Source organism: Artemia sp. Qi Xiang Cuo, chromosome 15 (assembly GCF_049724085.1).
Source record: "Artemia sp. Qi Xiang Cuo chromosome 15, ASM4972408v1, whole genome shotgun sequence".
Classification (NCBI taxonomy): Eukaryota; Metazoa; Arthropoda; class Branchiopoda; order Anostraca; family Artemiidae; genus Artemia; species Artemia sp. Qi Xiang Cuo.
In genome coordinates this window covers 48,924,347-48,943,336 of record NC_142808.1, presented here as the reverse complement: position 1 = coordinate 48,943,336, position 18,990 = coordinate 48,924,347, and positions in this window count along the sequence as shown.

Genomic DNA, 18,990 nt, shown 5'->3' with positions numbered 1-18,990 from the left:
AACCCTTGGCCTCTGGGTTGTGGGGGAGTGTCCTCCTAAAAGATATTTTCTATCTGGAAATCACCTACGCTGAACAAAATGGCTATCTCAAAATTTCGATTCGATTTCTTTGGGGGAATGATGGGCGTGGGGGGGGGGGAGGGTAGTTGCCCTCCAATTTCTTCCGACTATTAAAAAGGGCACAAGCCATTTCAATTTCTAATCGAGTGAGCCCTTTTTGAAGTTTCTACGACAACGCGTTCTATAAAACTTTATATACTGCCAGGCCATAACTTACAACCCTTGTCCTGAGGGCTGTGAGGGGGTTGTCATCCTCAAAGACCTACTTTTCAGAACCTAAAACTACTTTGAACAAAATGGCTATCTCAAAATTTTGATTGGATGTTTTTTGGGGAATGATGGGCAAAGGGGGGGGGCTAGTTGCCCTCCATTCATTTTCGACTATCAAAAAGGGCACTAGCCCTTTGAATTTCCAATCGAATGAGCCTTTCTTGAAGTTTCTACGACAACGCCTTCTATAAAAATCTTATAGGCCCCAAGGGCATAACTTAAAACCCTTGCCCCGAGGGTTGTGGGGGAGTGTCCTCCTCAAAAGATATTTTCTATCTGGAAATCCACTACGCTGAACAAAATGGCTATCTTAAAATTTTGATTGGATATGTTAGGGGAAATGATGGGTTTGGGGGAAGGGGGGGGGGGTTGTAGTTGCCCTCCAATCACTTTCGACTATTAAAAGGGCAGTATCCCTTTGAATTTCCAATCGAATGAGCCTTTTTTGAAGTTTCTACGACAACACCTTCTATAAAAACCTTATATGCCCCCTGGGCATAACTTAAAACGCTTGCCCCGAAGGTTGTGGGGGAGTGTCCTCCGCAAAAACATATTTTCTATCTGGAAATCAATTACACTGAACACAATGGCTATCTCAAAATTTTGATTGGATGAGTTTGGGGAAATAATGTTCGTGGGGGCCTAGTTGCCCTCCAATCACTTTCGACTATTAAAAAGGGCACTAGTCACTCCAATTTCCAATCCAATCGAATTGGATGTGTTTGGGGAAATGATATTCGTGGGGAGGCCTAGTTGCCCTCCAATTCGACTATTAAGAAGGGTACTAGGCACTCCAACTTCCATTCAAATGAGCCCTTTTCAAAGTTTCTATGACGACTCCTTTGATACGGAGTGCCCGGGTATGGAGAAAAAAAACACATTACGCACACATCGTTCTTTACTTAGGCAGCGCTATCGCGCTGCCTAAGTGAGCCCCAATGAAATGAGCCCCTTTTGAAATTTCTACAACAACTTTCTATATAAACCCTATATGCCCCTAGGGCATAACTTACAACCCTTGCACTGAAAATCATCCTAAAAGACCTAATTTCCAGAACTTTTGACTACGTTGAACAAAATGGATATCTCAAAATTTTGTTTGGATGTGTTTGGGGAAATGATGGGCGCGAGAGGGGGGTTAGTTGCCCTTCAATCACTTTCGACTATTAAAAGGGCACTAGCCATTTCAATTTTCAATTGAATGAGCCCTTTTGGATGGTTTTACAACATCGTTTTCAATAAAAACCTTACACGCTCCCAGGGCATAACTTAAAACCCTTGCCCTGAGGGTTGTGGGGGGGATGAGTTGTCATCCTTAAAGACCTAATTTCCAAAACTTTCATCAACCTTGAATAAAATTACTATTTCAAAATTTGATTGGATGTGTTTGGGAAAAAGGTGGGCGTGAGATGGGGGGTTTGTTGCCCCCAAATCACTTTCGACTATTAAAAAGGGCACTAGTCCTTTGAATTTCCAATTGAATGAGCCGTTTTTCAAGTTTCTACGACAAACCTTTCAATACAAACCTTATATGCCCTCAGGGTATAAGTTATAACCCTTGCCGTGAAGACGGTAGGGGGAGTGTTCTGCTCAAAGGTATAATTTCCCAAAATTTAAACTTCGTGGAATAAAATGGCTATCAAAAAATTTTGATTGGATGTGTTTGGGGAAATGGTGGGCGTGGCAGGGGTGTTTGTTGCCTTCCAATCACTTTCGACTATTAAAAAGGGCACTAGCCATTTTAATATACAATCAAATGAGCCCTTTTTGAAGCTTCTGCGATGACGCGTTCAGTAAAAACCTTATATGCCCCCAGGGCATAACGTACAACCCTTGGAGTGTCCTCATCAAAAACATAATTTCTATCTGGAAATCCACAACACTGAACAAAATACCTATCTAAAAATGTTGATTGGATGAGTTTGGGGGAAAGGTGGGTGAGAGAGGGGGGCTAGTTGCCCTCAAATAACTTTCGACTATAAAAAAGGGCACTAGACCTTTGAATTTCCAATTGAATGAACCCCTTTTCAAGTTTCTACGACAAAGATTTTAATAAAAACTGATATGCCCCCAGGGCATAACTTATAACCATTGCTATGAAGTCTGTGGGGGAGAGTACTGCTGAAAGGTATAATTTTCTGAACATTAACTGCGTGGAATACAATGGCTATCTAAAAATTTTGATTGGATGTGTTTGGAGAAACGGTGGGCGTGGGAGGGGTGTTAGCTGCCTTCCAATTTCTTTCAACTATTAAATAGTGAACAAGCCATTTCAATTTCTAATCGAATGAGCCCTTTTTGAAGTTTCTACGACAAAGTGTTTTATAAAAACTCTATATGCCCCCAGGGCTTAACTTACAACCCTTGTCCTGAGGTCTGTGAGAGGGTTGTCATCCTCAAAGACCTAATTTCCAGAACTTAAAACTACGTTGAACAAAATGGATATCTCAAAATTTTGATTGGGTGTGTTTGGAGAAAAGGTAGGCGTGAGAAGGGGGTTAGTTACCGTCCAGTCACTTTCAACTATAAATTAGGGCACTATCCTTTTGAATTTCCAATCGAATGAGCCTTTTTTTGAAGTTTCTACGACAACACCTTCTATAAAAACCTTATATGCCCCCAGGGCATAACTTAAAACCCTTGCCCCGAGGGTTTCGGGGAAGTATCCTCCTCAAAAACATATTTTCTATCTGGAAATCAACTACGCTGAACAAAATGACTATCTCAAAATTTTGATTGGATGTGTTTTGAGAAACGAGGGGCGTGGAGGGTGGCCTAGTTGCCCTCCACTCACTTTCGACTATTAAAAAGGGCACTAGCCCTTTGAATTTCCAATCGAATGATCCTTTTTTGAAGTTTCTACGATAACGCCTTCTATAAAAAAAACCTTATATGCCCCAGGTCAAAACTTAAAACCCTTGCCCCGAGGGTTTTGGGGGAGTTTCCTCCTCAAAAAATATTTTCTACGTGGAATTCAACTCCGTTGAACAGAATGGCTATCTTGCACTCTTGAGTGGCTGTGTTGTGGGAACAGATATTCGTGTGGGGGGCCTAGTTGCCCTCCAATCACTTTCGACTATCAAAAAGGTCACTAGTCACTCCAATTTCCAATCGAAGAGCCCTTTTCGAAGTTTTTAATACTACTCCTTAGGGTTGCCATCGTCGGTAGGATTGTACTAGATCTTGAGAGGATCTAGTAAATTTTCCGAAATCTAGTAAAAAGTTATCATTTGTAGTAGACAAAACTTTTGTTATTTTACATGAATTCAGGGGGAAAAATTAGGGTCCATTCCTTTCAAAATCTGATTTTGATTACGTTAGATATTATGGCTACTATTGCTCTCATTTTTGCGATTTTGCACCAACCATAGCGCTTAAAAATCTCTACTTTTCTCTCGGCTCCTTCTTGATACTCGCTTTGAAAGGCAAACTATTTAAAATCAGGACTGGTATACCGGTTTAATTGGTTTTCATAAATTTTTCCAGACTCTCATAACAGCTGCTAAGTTTGTTAGTTAGCCTTCTCCCTTATTAAAGACGCTTCTGGAAACTAACGTTTTCCATAATTGCTCAAGTTCTTTCTGACTCTCTGCAGCTTGCCCTATTCAAGTGCTGGAGCAGAAAGACAGTTCTTGGTTTTGTCGGTTATCCAAACTAAAAACCAGAATAGGCTAAATGTCTCGAGGGTTTCTTCCCTGATGAAAACAAAGCAACTTGTCCTCAGGTCTTCAAGTGGAGTACATGACTGAGTGATCCTCAGCGATTTGACTCGGGCTATCAAGAAATAGAAACAAGTAGATCCCTTTAGTCAGAATTCGACACTAGTGGATACTCTAAATTCGGGTGAGGCCGAGGACGATTAAAACCTTTTAAATCCAATTTTTGTTATTGTGACTTCATAGTTTTCTTCTTACTTTTCAATTTGTATGATTTGCCTGACCTGAAGAATATTGACACAATGTAATCTTTTAAAAACTAATTATTGTATGTTATATAAGTTTTCTATTTCTTGGCAGCCCTAGTCCAATTTGAGGTGCACTTTTTAATTTACTTATTTTTACAACTAAATCGGTAGCCGATTACGTCATTTGCGTTTTGAAGTGACATAGATTTTACTGATTTTTGATTCCCTTGAATGCGAACGAGAGAATCCAGAAAAAATCAGTTCAAAAAAAAATCCTAAATTAATTGCTTGTAAATTCGCCAGAAATCCTTGTAAGGAGCTTATCCTTTATTTAAAGACCAGCCCAATTAATGTTTTAAAATTGGCAAAATTCCTCTTAAAAATGCAAAATTTAAGGGTTTAGGTTTCAAAGCTAAAAACGGAAACTGTAAGACAATTTTCAAATGCCGTCACTTTCAAACACACCTCAGATTCTAAGCACTCCCTCGCCCGCATTACTTCGTGAATATGAGTTGTAGCTGTTTTTCTTCGTTGATTGTTTTAAATTTTTTAATATATCTGAATTTTATGACCTGAAGACCATTGATAAATTAAAAGCCGGGCTTTACCAGCAGGATTTCCAGAATCTAAGATTCCAGACTATTGTTTGACGTCTTGGATACACCGCATGTGGAATATGAAGCCTATCTAGTAGTACATCAAAATAATAAAAAAAAAGAATTTTTGAACTTACAGATTTTTAGATTTTCAATCATACTATGAAAACGAAAGAAAAGAGGAAAAGGGAAAAACAAGAAGATAAAAGGAAAAAAGATTGTGGAAATCCTAATGATTATTCTCCTATAGTAAAAATCGATGCTTGATGGTGCGTGAGCGGCGTTAGCCGCACGTGGAAAAAATTTTTCGAGCATTTAATAAAAAGAGATACGATTTAGCAAATTTGTCCTCTCAGATTTAGTAAATTTCTTCTGGCCAGGGTGGCAAGTAATTACTTTATATAATGACAATTTTTACAACCAACATGATTTCATTATAACGAACTTCTCTCAGGGTTGCCACCAGACCAAAAATTTTCATAACGTCCAACTCTTAAAAACGTAACTTTTTCGTGACTTTTGATAGGAAAGTCCCTTTTCAAGGCAGGGTGCCTTAATTTTACTATCAAGAGCCGTACTTAAAAGGGAGAGGGGAGATTTGTTGCCTGTATAATTTGAAAAATATATTTTTACGTGATCTCATTAAAAATCCTCCCTCCAATTTTTAAAAGGTTTTTAAAAAGTATATAATAATAACAGTTCGTGCTTCTTTACTTTCAGGAAATTCCTATTTATTCAACTGTAAATGCTGCTTCCAGTTTACCTGCACAACAGAAAGACACCCCTCCTCCCGATGCGTGTATATAACCCCAGGCTACTGTTTTGCTTAATTTGTTGTTGTTGTTTTTAATTGTCATTATTAGTGTTTTAAAACAAAAATTGATGAGTAATACGTACAAGATAAAAGGCAAATCAATAAACACAGGACAATTTACAGTTTTTTCAGAAAAGAAGATAACCAACTAGATTTTTTTTTGTTAAACTTCAATCAAAACGATCATAATAAATCCAGCTTCTTAAAAACATCCAAAAAATCATTTTAATCGCTCCCTTTCCGTCTAATATTTTAGACTGGCTTGGTCTCAGTCTTACCTCCACAAACTTCAAATTTGCAACACTCCAAAATGAATATTTGATTAATTCCGAGTGACAGAGTTTTTTTTTTTTTTATAGAAAAAAAATTATTTAAATAGTTGTCTTAATTTCGTATAAAAAAAAGAAGTTATATTAAATATAATGCCTTTTTGCGTTTGTAATTTTAATACAAACTACCAACCAAAATAAAGTAAGAAATAAAAGAATTCACACAATTCAACCCCAAGAATGTTACCCTAAAGCTGTTTTGATGGGTCTCACTAGTCCTGGCACGTACAAAGAATTTTTAGGGGAGGAGGTCAAACAATAAAAAAATTAAACTCATTTTCAAAATGAACTAAAAAGTAGAAAACTATTTTTTTCTCAAGAATATATGATTATAATCGAACATGAGGGGCAGAAAAAGCATTGGATTTTAAGTAACATAAATACCAAATTTGCCTAAGTTTTAAATGCATAAATAGCAAAAGTCGATGAATTGAGGAAAACCAATAAAAAAGATCAAATTATGCAAAAACGAATCGATTTTTTGCCCCGAATTTTCACTTGTATTTATAGATTCTGGAAAAAAATGTTTTAAGTATTTTCCAATAAAAAAAAATATAGTGTCTCATCTAAGATTACACAGTCTCTAAGTTAACACAGCCTCGGGAAGTGCTCTTACCGTTGTGCTATAGCCTACTGATAAAAGTGGGAAGAAACTGAACATTCAGAAGTGGTTGAAAAATACTTCAAAAATTAAAAAAAAAATCGTGTGGCAAAGAAATTAATGGAAGATGGAAAAAAAGATCAGTGAGTTGATAAAAATGAACTGGAAATTATTTAATTAATAAAAATTAGGGGGGATAATAAAAAACCTATAATTTGATAAAGAAATGCCGAGAAATTCGAAGAAATTTACATTTTCAGGGCGTTCGGGCTCCAGTCCAGCCTGCATGGTCCCTATGAATAAATTTTTAAGTAGCCTTTAAGCCTACCCTATACAGTTACAAGACTGTTTCTCTTCTTCATAAAAATGGGCATTAGACTAGTTGCCTTTTTCTAAAGCCAAATATTTAGTGATTGCCCTTTTCTGAAGAGAACATGCTAAACACAAAAGCAGTACCATTAAATTCTTTATTTTATACTATTTCCAAATGTCATGACCCCTTTTCTGAAAACACACCCATCCCCTGATGGTCCGATATAGCCCTAGGAATATATTAAAAAATGATCAACCAATAAAATTCTTACTTTATAATATGAAAGAACACGAAACAATACAACAAGAAAGAATGTCATCGAAAGATTTAACACAACAATGAAATGTATTTATACAGTTATATGTGGGACCTCAGATGGGGAGGGGAGGGGGGTATAATGACAAAAAAGGGACCATGATATTTGGAAAAGGTCTAGCGTAAAATCAAAAATTCCAGCTCAACTAACTCACACCCCTCCTTGATGCTAATGCTTAGATATAACCAAAAAATGGCTCATTTTTACAGTTTCACACATTTTCTCAATATCCGCTGTTCATAATCCCATATAAAAAGATCAAGTTTTGTATATAACGTGATATTATGTCCAACCAATCAGAAGGGGTGGGGTGAGTTGTTATGCAAAAAATAATATATATATATATATATATATATATATATATATATATATATATATATATATATATATATATATATATATATATATATATATATATATATATATATATATATATATATATATATATATATATATATATATATATATATATATATATATATATATATATATATATATATATATATATATATATATATATATATATATATATATATATATATATATATATATATATATATATATATATGGGGTGTTCCCATTTGAGCGCTGTCCCATTTGAGCGCCACGGAATTTTGTTCCATTTGAGCGCCATGGAATTTTGTTCCCATTTGAGCGCCACGGAGTACCATTTGAGCGCCAAACCCAAAATTGTGATTTTGCGGTGGATGAAGCGTGGTTTGCTGCCACATTGACCTGTAGAAATATTTATTGCCACGAAGACAACGAACAAAACTGAGGATTTTATTGGGTCTATGGTTGTGAAAATAACTTCCATTTATAGTATTATAAACTAAGTAAATATATATAGTATTTATGTATACCATATATATTTACTACTAAAGGTATATACAGGTACTTATGCATTATGCGGTATCCACCGCTATATACTGTATGAGGAAAACAGACATGAAGACCCGTCGGTAAATTTTTCGCAGTTGATATTATTGACATAAGAATAAAGTAAACATACCACTCGATACCTTTTTTATGCTCTTTCCAAATAGAATAATCATTTTTTCTGATATGAATTTTACCCCCACCCCTATATATACCAATTCAGGGGTATATATTTGCACATTAGGGGGGGGTAAATTTTATTTCTGATGTTAATGGGAGGTAAGTTAAAAATTTACCCCCACCCCCCTAATGTGCAAATATATACCCTGGATTGGTATACCTAGGGGTGGGGGTAAAATTCATTTCCGACAAAAATGATTATTATATTTGGAAAGAGCCTCAAAAAGGCATCGAGTGGTGTGTTTACTTTATTCGTAAGTCAATAATATGATTTGCGAAAAATTTACCTGATCACCTAGCTATATCACCTAACATACAAAAAATATTATCTGGCGCTCAAATGGGACACAACTGAACTAATTAAAATACGGCGCGCAAATGGGAAATTCCCATTTGCGCGCCATGGCGCTCAAATGGGAAAGCGCTCAAATGGGATACACCTATATATATATATATATATATATATATATATATATATATATATATATATATATATATATATATATATATATATATATATATATATATATTATATATATATATATATATATATATATATATATATATATCATCAGCACTTGTCAATTAGCTGGTACACACGCAAAATAGATGCTAAAGGAAACTAGTCAAACGGGTATCAGTCAATAGAGAATTGGGTCACAAAGCGTAATTTGTCATTGCGTTTACAATAATTAAACTTATGTTTACTTGGGGTTAAAAACACCTAGGCTACATTCATATTTAATATATACCAGGGTTGCTGCCCTGGCCTAGAAGAATTTATTAAATCGGAGATGAAAAATTTACTAGATCACATCTGATTTTACTAAATGCTCAAAAAAAATATTTGCGCGTGCGGCTATGCCGCACGCGCACCATCAAGCATCGATTTTTACTATAGGAGGATAATCAATACGATTTTCACAATCTTTTTCTCCTTTTTTTTCTATTTTACTTCTTTCTTTAGTTTTCATAGTATGCTTGAAAATTCCGGAAGCCTACAAGTTTAAAAATCCTTTTTTTTACATTTGTACTTACTTTTAATTTCTCTCCGCAGGCTCCTTTCTGCTCAATAAAGATTTTCGAACTGTGGAGATTCACCTAATCACCTTGGGTGGTTGGCTTTTGTTTTGATTCCAATAGATTCCCAATCATCACAAATCCAAGCGTCATTATAGTTTCATTTTCATTTGGTAAGGTTTGATACACAGAAAGCTGATTTTGTCAACCTTTAGACGCCGGAAGCGAAGTGTTTGTTTATGAAAATAGGTGACTGCCTGTCTCTCCGAGACAGACAAGCACAATTGAAAAATTGTAAAACAGACAAGCAAAAATTGTAAATTGTCATTTGCTTACGATAAATTTGTTCCCTAAATTCATGGAAAATAAAAGTTTTGTTTACTATAAATCATGACTTTTTACTAGATTTCGGGAAGTTTACTAGATATTTTTTTTTTACTAGTTATAGTAAAATCCTATAGACTTTGGCAACCCTGTAATATACTATGCTTTTAAGACCGTAACGAACAACATACCGCTTTGGATAAACGACACCAAGAATAACACGAATGTAACCTCGGTCACAACCCTGCTTCTTATTCACTAATCTTATTCCTGATTCTTATTCAATAAACAATCGACTGTATAATCAAATAACAAGCTTCTTGACGAGAGTTGGTAGATATCCATCTCCCATTTCTTGAAGCTTTTCAAAAATTATTTAGCATTTTAGTTCAATTTACATAGATAAGGCAAAAAGTTCCGTCACGAATATATAGGAAACAATCAAAATTGATTCTTATTCATTTATCAACATACAGTAGCTCATTTTTAAGCTTAATGAGTTAGGAAAATTTTTTATTACAATTTTCTGTTTTTCCGAAATATTATTTATAAGCTTAAAATTGATTTTGCTACGTAGCTTAATAGAAATTAAGCTAATTATGATTTTTTGCCTAAACATTGATTCCTCTGCGAGGGACTAGAGACTCACAGAATAGAATTGCAAAATAGCCAATCAGTTATTCTACATGGTGACAAATAAACATTGTCAATGAATGCAATTCGACTAGTGCTAGTATCAGGATAGCTAAGTAAAAACAGTCTTGACTGATGTGCGTGTATCTGATGATTAATCAAAAAAAACTTTTTCCACAAAATAAGTTTTTCAGAAAAAGTAAAGAACTCCATTAATCCAAAAATGAACAAAAAACGAATAAAATAATCGGTACTTCTGCATTATATGTTACACACCGCTACGGACTGTACAGGGAAATACTACAGGAAACCAGTCAAACGGGTAATTGATAATTGATAAATGGATCGCAAAGCGTGGCTTCTCATCGCGTTTACAATATTTAAACTATTGCTTTTGGGGGTTTCAGGGAGGGGGAGGTATCTTGGTTAGGTTACGTATTTAATATATGCTATGCTTTACACCCTCCCCCCCCCCGCCTAATCTGCTGATACATAGCCCAAATTTGTTTCTAAACTATTATATTTTCATGCTATTTTATTTTATTTCATTAGCATTAACCAAATTTGAATTATTTCGTGTGTAACATATAATGCGTAAGTACCAAATAATCTACCAAGCATACAACTACCACAAATCAGTGAAACCCAATATAAATAAAACCCAAAACAAACAGAAATTAAAATAAATAAAAGAGTCAAACTGAAAACGAGCAGAAATTAATATTAGTAAGGTTCTAAACCCCTATGCCTTCTAAAAGCCAGAATATAATTCAAGGCCGTATCCAGGGGGGGGGTTAATTTTAAATTGAAGTTATCAAGTATTTTGCAGTAGGTTGCATATGGTTGCATCAAGAAATGGCTAATTGTAGACAGAGAAAAGCCAAGACAGATAGTTCAAGTAATTGAGAGGCAAATGTTTAAATGGCTGGGACTGTACGGGTAAATGGCGGGAGTATGCATGACTTTTATTGGGCACATACTTGTCAGGTTAGTTTTTGGAAAGGCATGCCTGCCTAGGAGTCTCAGGCATCATGTTGACCAAGAATTTAAAATTGAGATAAGGCCGTTAGATTGCCTGTAATGAGAGGCAAACAAGGCACGCCCGCCTATGGTCTTAAGAAGGTTGACCAAGAATATAGAATTGATATAGGACCATTAATTTGCTTGAAATAACAGGAAAACAATCGTTTAAAGTCATCTTTATCTTTCAAATAGTACCTATTTGTTGCCTAAGCTCAGCCCCACATTCTGAGAAAATTTTAATTTTTCATAATTTTTGGGTCACTTGCCCGAGACGCTGAGCGAGTGGGCGCCCCCAAATATTGTCCCCAATTCCTCTCCCAATTTAGCACTTGTTCACGGATGCCCAGCGTCGCCTGGATTTCGTTTTATAGATATTTGCCCTAACTTTTATCTAAAAAAAAAACAAAAACTAAAAAATATATAGACTACTTCTACTATTTGGCTTTTTTTTGCGTTAACTGTTTTTGCTGTCTCCAAACAAAAACAAAAAAATTAGCCTGTAGTGTTTAACTGTATGTAAATACTTGTCTTGTTTTTGTGTTACTAAAAAAAAAAAAAAAAAAAAAAAAAAAAAAAAAAAAATGCTCCTTAAAGATACGAAAGTATGCCTAGTGGAAGCGTCCTCGTTCGCAAGGGGCGGAGTAACGGTTTCGAGCTAACGTAATGTTGCTCGAGCATGTTAGACAAAGTTCACAGGAAAAAATCGGGTAAAACCCCCCGAACAAAAATCCTGGATACAAACCTGATACAATTTGTACGTTACTGAAAAAATTCACATAAATTTACTGAAAAAAGTATGCTTTGTCAGTTTAATGCATGGGCGCCCATAAGCTAATTTTTAGGGGGGGGGCTTACCTGGTCTTTTCGGCACTCCCAATGTTGTATATAGATCCCGGCGCCGCGCTGGCCCATGCTGCCAACTCCGCTAACGAAAGACCCGGTCGACCGCCACCGAAGTGTCTTAACGCCGCCTTTGCGCCACCGTCGGATGAGGTGGTAGTGTTCCGCCGACTTTGAATTAATTTGAGACAATTCTTTATTGCGTCAACCGCTACGTTTGAGCTTTTTTTTCTGGTGTGGCTAAAGATTTCGATTTTGCTGCTTAGAAATCAAGTACGGTTTTCAAAATTAAACAAAGAAGTGCGCACACAAATAGTTTTCAAGAATTCCTTGTGCTTCTAGGGTAAGTTTTAATTCAGCACTAGTTCTTGTAGTACATCCATTGAATACACTATTGTCTTTCGAATAGACGCCAGATTAAATTTCAGGTAGAAACTTGAAATTTAAGGACCTCTCTATTTCAAGATACCTTGGTATAGCAAATAATCAATATTTCCTCAGTCCTTGCCATAGGCAGGTGTTTATAAATATTGAGGTTTTGATTCCGTGACATAGCTTCGTTACTTAAAACGGTAGGGTCTGAAAATTCTCAAGTTCCTAACTCTTCAATTCTGAATTTAACATCAACGACAAGTAATGTGTTCCCTTGTTTGTCATAAAACCACTAGGGGTGTATAACTAGGTATCTAATTACAGGACGGGGACCTATTTCAGACATCAACAGAAATGAATGGAAATGAAACTACAAATGTAGGTCTCCCTAATCACCATCTCAATAGTTATATTTATTATACCACCTGGAAAATTAATTTTTCTCTACTAAATCTGTCTAATTTTTTTAAAATAAGTATTTTATTCATTTGAATATTTCACTGGTACTTTGGCATTATATAGGCCTTTCTAAAAAGGTAAGTTTGGTTAATGCTAATGAAATAAAATAAAATAGGATGAATATATAATAGTTTATAAGCCAATTTGGGCTATATATTTGCACATTAAGGGTTGGGGGTGGTGGGTAAAGCATAGCATATATTAAATACGTAACCTTACCTAGCCTAGGTACCCCCCCCCCCTCTAAACCCCAAAACACCACAGTTTAAATATCGTATACGCAATGAAAACCATGCTATCATTTATTAATCTATAGCGGTTAACACGTCAAAAACAGGTTTTTCGTGACTGGTTTCCTTGTAGAGGTCCATATATTGTTAAATTACTTATTCACCTATACATAATAGTAATTACTTTAAATTTACAGACAGCAAATAGCAGAGGCCTAATTGCAATTGCAAAGTTTTAGCTGGAGTCTAATCTCGGAAAATAGGCTACTGCCCAATATTGAACAAAGGATCTCAAAATTGAAGTATCTCAATCATGGACAGATTCAATCACCGACATGTGTTGTAAAAAAGAGCAATCATATTTAAAAAAGCTTGGCTACAAGATTGTAGTCAGCCAATCCTAAATATCTGCATCACGTCCAAGATTAAAAACCTGCTGTTCTTGTTTAGGGAACCTGCTTGTTCTTGTTATGAAAAAGAGCAATCATATTTAAATAAGCTTGGCTACAAGATTGTAGTCAGTAAATCCCAAATATCTGCATCAGGTCCAAGATTAAGAACCTGCTGTCCTTGTTTAGGGAAGATACACTTTAGTCAAACCATTTGTACAAGATCACACACTGTCCAAGTGCTGTTTTTTTTTAACCTAAATCCTCTTTCATGCAGTAGATATGATCTCGCTGTCCCAGCTACTTTCAAACATTACCTCTCCCACCACTCATAGTCACCACACTGACCTCTGTAGTAGGTTCTACATTCTCCCTAATGGCCCTCATAGATGACATTAGTAGTAATACATCTATATATTCTACGAGTGATTGCGTAACATGCCTTACCACGGGCAGGCATCTATATATTCTACGAGTGATTGCGTAATATGCCTTACCACGGGCAGGGACCTATATATTCTACCATTAATTGCGTAATATGCCTTACCACGGGCAGGTATCTATATATCCAGCCAGTGATTGTGTAATATGCCTTTACCACGGTCCATTACTACGAACGGTACATGCCTTAGCAGACTGGTTTCTGAGGCAACACCTATTTTCTGGGCCAATCAGAGAGAGCGGATACATAGGGTACTCCATATACGATAACTTGATTAGTATAGCAATCGGATTCAAATATAAGGAGTGATTTTCATTCTAATTCATAATAGTAAGAGAATTGAATTCAGAGAGAGAACAATTTATTATTATTTGAGACGATATTAGCAAAGAAAATGAGTGGTACGCTTACACTATTAGAGCTTGATGGTGGGGCAGGTAGCAGCAGTGATACAAGGAGGGAGTACCAAACATGGCAATTGAAATTACACGAGGATGTAGACTAAGTCTTGAATGGGACGATATGTATGCAAAATATGTGATATCATTGAGCAGATTTAAATTCGAAGAGCAATTATGCCTTGCAGCAAAACTGAACATTGTGCATATAAATAGACTTCAAGCTGCATTAGATACACTAGTGAAATATATCGAGGAAAATAAATTGAATCAGTGATTATTATTGTTGTAATTATATTCGATAAAATTGTTTCTAAATCGAAGATATTTTTTTCTATAGTAGGTTAGCGTATATTTTTAAAGTAGAAAAAAAAGAATCATGGTTAGTCTGAAGTTGGTTGTGAGAGTTTTAGGACTCTTAAAAAATGGATAGATTTGAGAAAGAAAAATCCTGGAAAAAACGTTTGATTCTAGATGATGATTTTCTAGAGTTATCTGTTCAAAGGAAGATATTTTCTCGGGGAATGCTTATCGATATAATGAAAACTGATTCTCCGTCATAGGACTATTGCATGAAGCTTTTACGTCGTGGTCCAAAGGCATTTACACAATTTATTGACATATTAATCATGACAAGACAAAATGACATTGTGGATTTGCTCAAGAACACGCACTAGCTTAGAAATTTAAGACTTTTCCACGAGAAAGATGTTGTTCAAAGAGGATTTACTCCTCTCTCTTCTCTATCCCCCTCTGTTTGTTGATCGTAGCTCAGTTTCATTTTGGCGGTGAGAGTGTGAACACATGAAAAAATGTTCTATACATGTCCACCACGCATGTATACACTGGGCAGCTGGTCATCAGGTGAGAATTGTACAATGATTGATGAGTATGATGAAAAGTGCAGATTATGCAACCCGTGTAAATTTCATAGAGGATATGCCCTACAAATTAAAGGTTGTAATTCCTGTCTTGAATGGGTGTGTGACTTTCATCCTAGAGGGTACCTATGCTCTAATTGCCACTATGATGAATGTAATCAGTGGGAGAATACATATCCTGGTGTAATTGGTAAGAATCCTAAACGTGATTTTAGTTTATTGCTAAGAGATAGGTATCGTTGTGGCTTAAGATTATTTTGGAAGGAGAATCCTGGTCTAAGATTCGAGCGTTGCTACAACGAAACAATTTGGTCTAGGCGTCTTCATTGTGACAACAACGGTAACTATAAATCCGATCCTTCATATTTCTAATTTGCGTTTAAAGAATTTACTTCACCACTTGATGACACTGTATGAGGTATTACAACAAATAAGAAATTTGAAACATGTGAATTCTGCAAAAAGCAAAAAAATAGTATCATTGACTATACCTTGAGATATGATAAGTGTGAAGTTACATTATACTGTAGAAAATGTGACCCTGACATTGCAGCACATCAGGATCAGTATAAAGTGAACTCAGATAATCTACCTGCATTAGTTGTTCTCGACAAATACCTATACGTAGTAGAAGATGAAATCTAAAGAGTAGAAAAGTCGTTTTTATCATGTATATGCACTATTTTTTTTATTAATAAACAACTTTACGTACATTTTTAGAACATTTTATTCGAGGGCACTAAAATCAATATTAAACTCGTTCGAAAGTATATTTTCCACTAGGAAGTCATTCAATCGAAGAAAGTTACCGTAAATGCTGAGAAAGGGCTTGTAGGTATAGCCACGACATCTGAGCATGAAAAAAAGTAACGTATGAAAGCCGCATGTCTTAGTCGTTTAATCCTATACTCTCCTCTGATTTTGAATCATAGTTTTCCCACTGCTCTCAGTAAAGTTGTTGATTTGTGGAGTTTAGAATTTATATTATAGGCCAAGAATATCAAAAAATTCGTTATTCTTCGCTGTTTGAAAGATGCATAGCCAATGACCCCTCTTCAGAGTCGATGGACTGCTATTATAAATGATTAGGGTATTGTTAACACTTGGAATTTTTTCAATGAAGTCCGATGGTATGCAATAGGACTTGTACTGGGACATGTATAAATCCATATTAAATACGCTGATTATTTGGTTAGTGCTAATGGTACTAGGTCTAGTAGAACACTGCCGTCAGGTGTCATTTCCCAATAGGTTTCAAATTGACTCAATGATATTAGCGTGATACTCTCAGTCAAAGCATTGGCAAATATGCACTTAAAACGTACATTCCCCGTTCGTACTATGCTCATATCCTGGGTACCAGACAGATCCAAAACAATTACACCATGATTTTTTGAAAACATTGAATCGGTTATTCCATTTTCAAATAGTTGCGAATTATGATCTAGGGATTGCATGGTCAACTCAAACAAAGTTCTCTAGGATTTCTGATCCAATGATAGAGTGTACAGTGGAATTCCATTCACTTTGCACACAAGGCTAGATATATCAAAAAAAAATTAAAATCATGGGGGATGCAGTCCAGGATCCAACGGCACTGGCACTTTTCACAAAAGCCAAAGCGAGTTTTGATGGGATTTTTCCATTCATAAATGATGAATCGCTATAACTGCGAGAACCAGTGGCAATGTGACGTTGATTGGTGATCGTATGGGGGACAAGAAGTTTAAGGTTGTTACCATTGGCTCTTATCTTTCCACTGCCAATGCAAAAGAGCTCTTAACCTGTTGTTTTCAAACATGAAGAATTGCTGAGATGATAAGGACATTTGCATCAGGTGTTCAGCACCTCGAATATGCTTTAATTATGCTTTAGGTAAAAATGCTTTAATTTTGGAAAATTGGAGTTTTGTACCTTTCCAGACAAAACTTCAAACTTCTCATCAAACAGTTAGATTCCTAGATGTTTTTCCTACATACTGAAACCCTTTTCAAACCGAAAGTCTTTAAATTAAGACTTCTAGAGTAGAAAACTGGTTTTTTACAAAAACTGTCGAATCATCGGTTCGACGCCCAATACGGGTGTCAAATTGGAATCCGACGCGCTGAAAACAGGTAACTTTTTTGTTGTGTCGAATTTGTAGGTGAAAATACTCTAATTTCGGAAAATTTGAGTTTTGTACCCTTTCCAGACAAAACTTCAAACTTTTCATCAAACAGTTAGATTCATAGATGTTTTTACTACATGATGAAACTCCTTTCAAACCAAAAGTCTTTAAATTAATAATTCTAGAGTAGAAAAACTGGTTTTTTACAAAAACTGTCAAATCATCGGTACCTTTACCCTGTTCGTAATCAGCATAAAAAAAGGCATCAAATGGTGTATTCACTTTAGTCCTAACTCAATAATATGATTTTGTAGAACTTTACCAGTTAATTTAAAGATTTGTATACATAAATAAAAGTTTACACTTATAGAATAAAAGTTTATGTAAGTCTACAGTTTGGGAAGTGGTTAGGCCAGGAAAATGAAAATCTCAGTAGTGAATTCAGGGCTAAAAACATATTCTGGAAAGGTATTGCCAAGCTTCTAGTCTATTTTAACCCTCTTCTGATTTCCAAGTCTTAGAAATTTGCCTACTTGACAGGTCTACCTAGTGTAATTGGTAAATTTGCAGGTGGCACAATAATTTAGCTAGGATGAAAGTGAATACATCATTTGATGCCTTTTTTATGCACTTTCATAGGCTAATTCAATAATTGCTTCTGTTGCAAATTGCATTGAGCCCTTAGAGGGGCTCCAAAGGTATTTCATTTTTATAACCACATAAAGAAGTCATCAACAGCAATTAAGTCATTGATATTCTTGGAATATACTACTCTTGAACAACTTATTTATAAACTAGTGACATGTTGTTAAAACATGTCACTAGTTTATAAATAAGTTGTTCATGAGTAGTATATTCCAAGAATACTTATTTATAACAATTCAAACCTCATTTATTGGGCAACACAAATATAAACCATTTTCCTAACGTTTCAAGTTTTTCAAATGCCATTGAGAAAAATAGCACTTATTTTTACAATTCAAAAATTTGCTGACAACACTTCTGGTTATATTTTTGCACTTTTGGGGAGTGGGGGTGGGTAAAGCTCATGGTAAATTTGCAGTGGACCATATAATTTAGTTAGGATGAAATTGAAAACATCATTTGATGCTTTTTTTATGCTCTTTTATTATTCATATAAAATACCTTTTGGACCCCTTTAAGGGCTCAAGATGCAATTTGTGACAAAAGCTATCATTGAATTATGAAAGAGCATAAAAAAAGGCATAAAATGATGTTTTCACTTTCATCCTAACTAAATTATTGTGCCACCTGCAAATTTACCATGTAATTTTGACAAAACAACATTAGTCCTATGCATGGGCACCCGTATAAGGGGGGGGGGCAGATGGGGGCTCCACGCCTACCCTGGCTGAATGGTACTGCCTTATATTTTTATATTTTTGTTTTGAGATTTCTATTATACAGCATTGGAATTGCTGATTAGACTAGGTAAGCCCCCTCTTAAATTCCACTGATGGGCAGCCATGGGCCTATGTCTTAATTTTCAGTTTCTATTTCTCTGGTTTTGGTTTTGTTTATGCAATTCATGTTATTGAAGTTGAATTTTAAGCCATGTCAACATTTTTTTTGTTAATTTAGGAACTTTG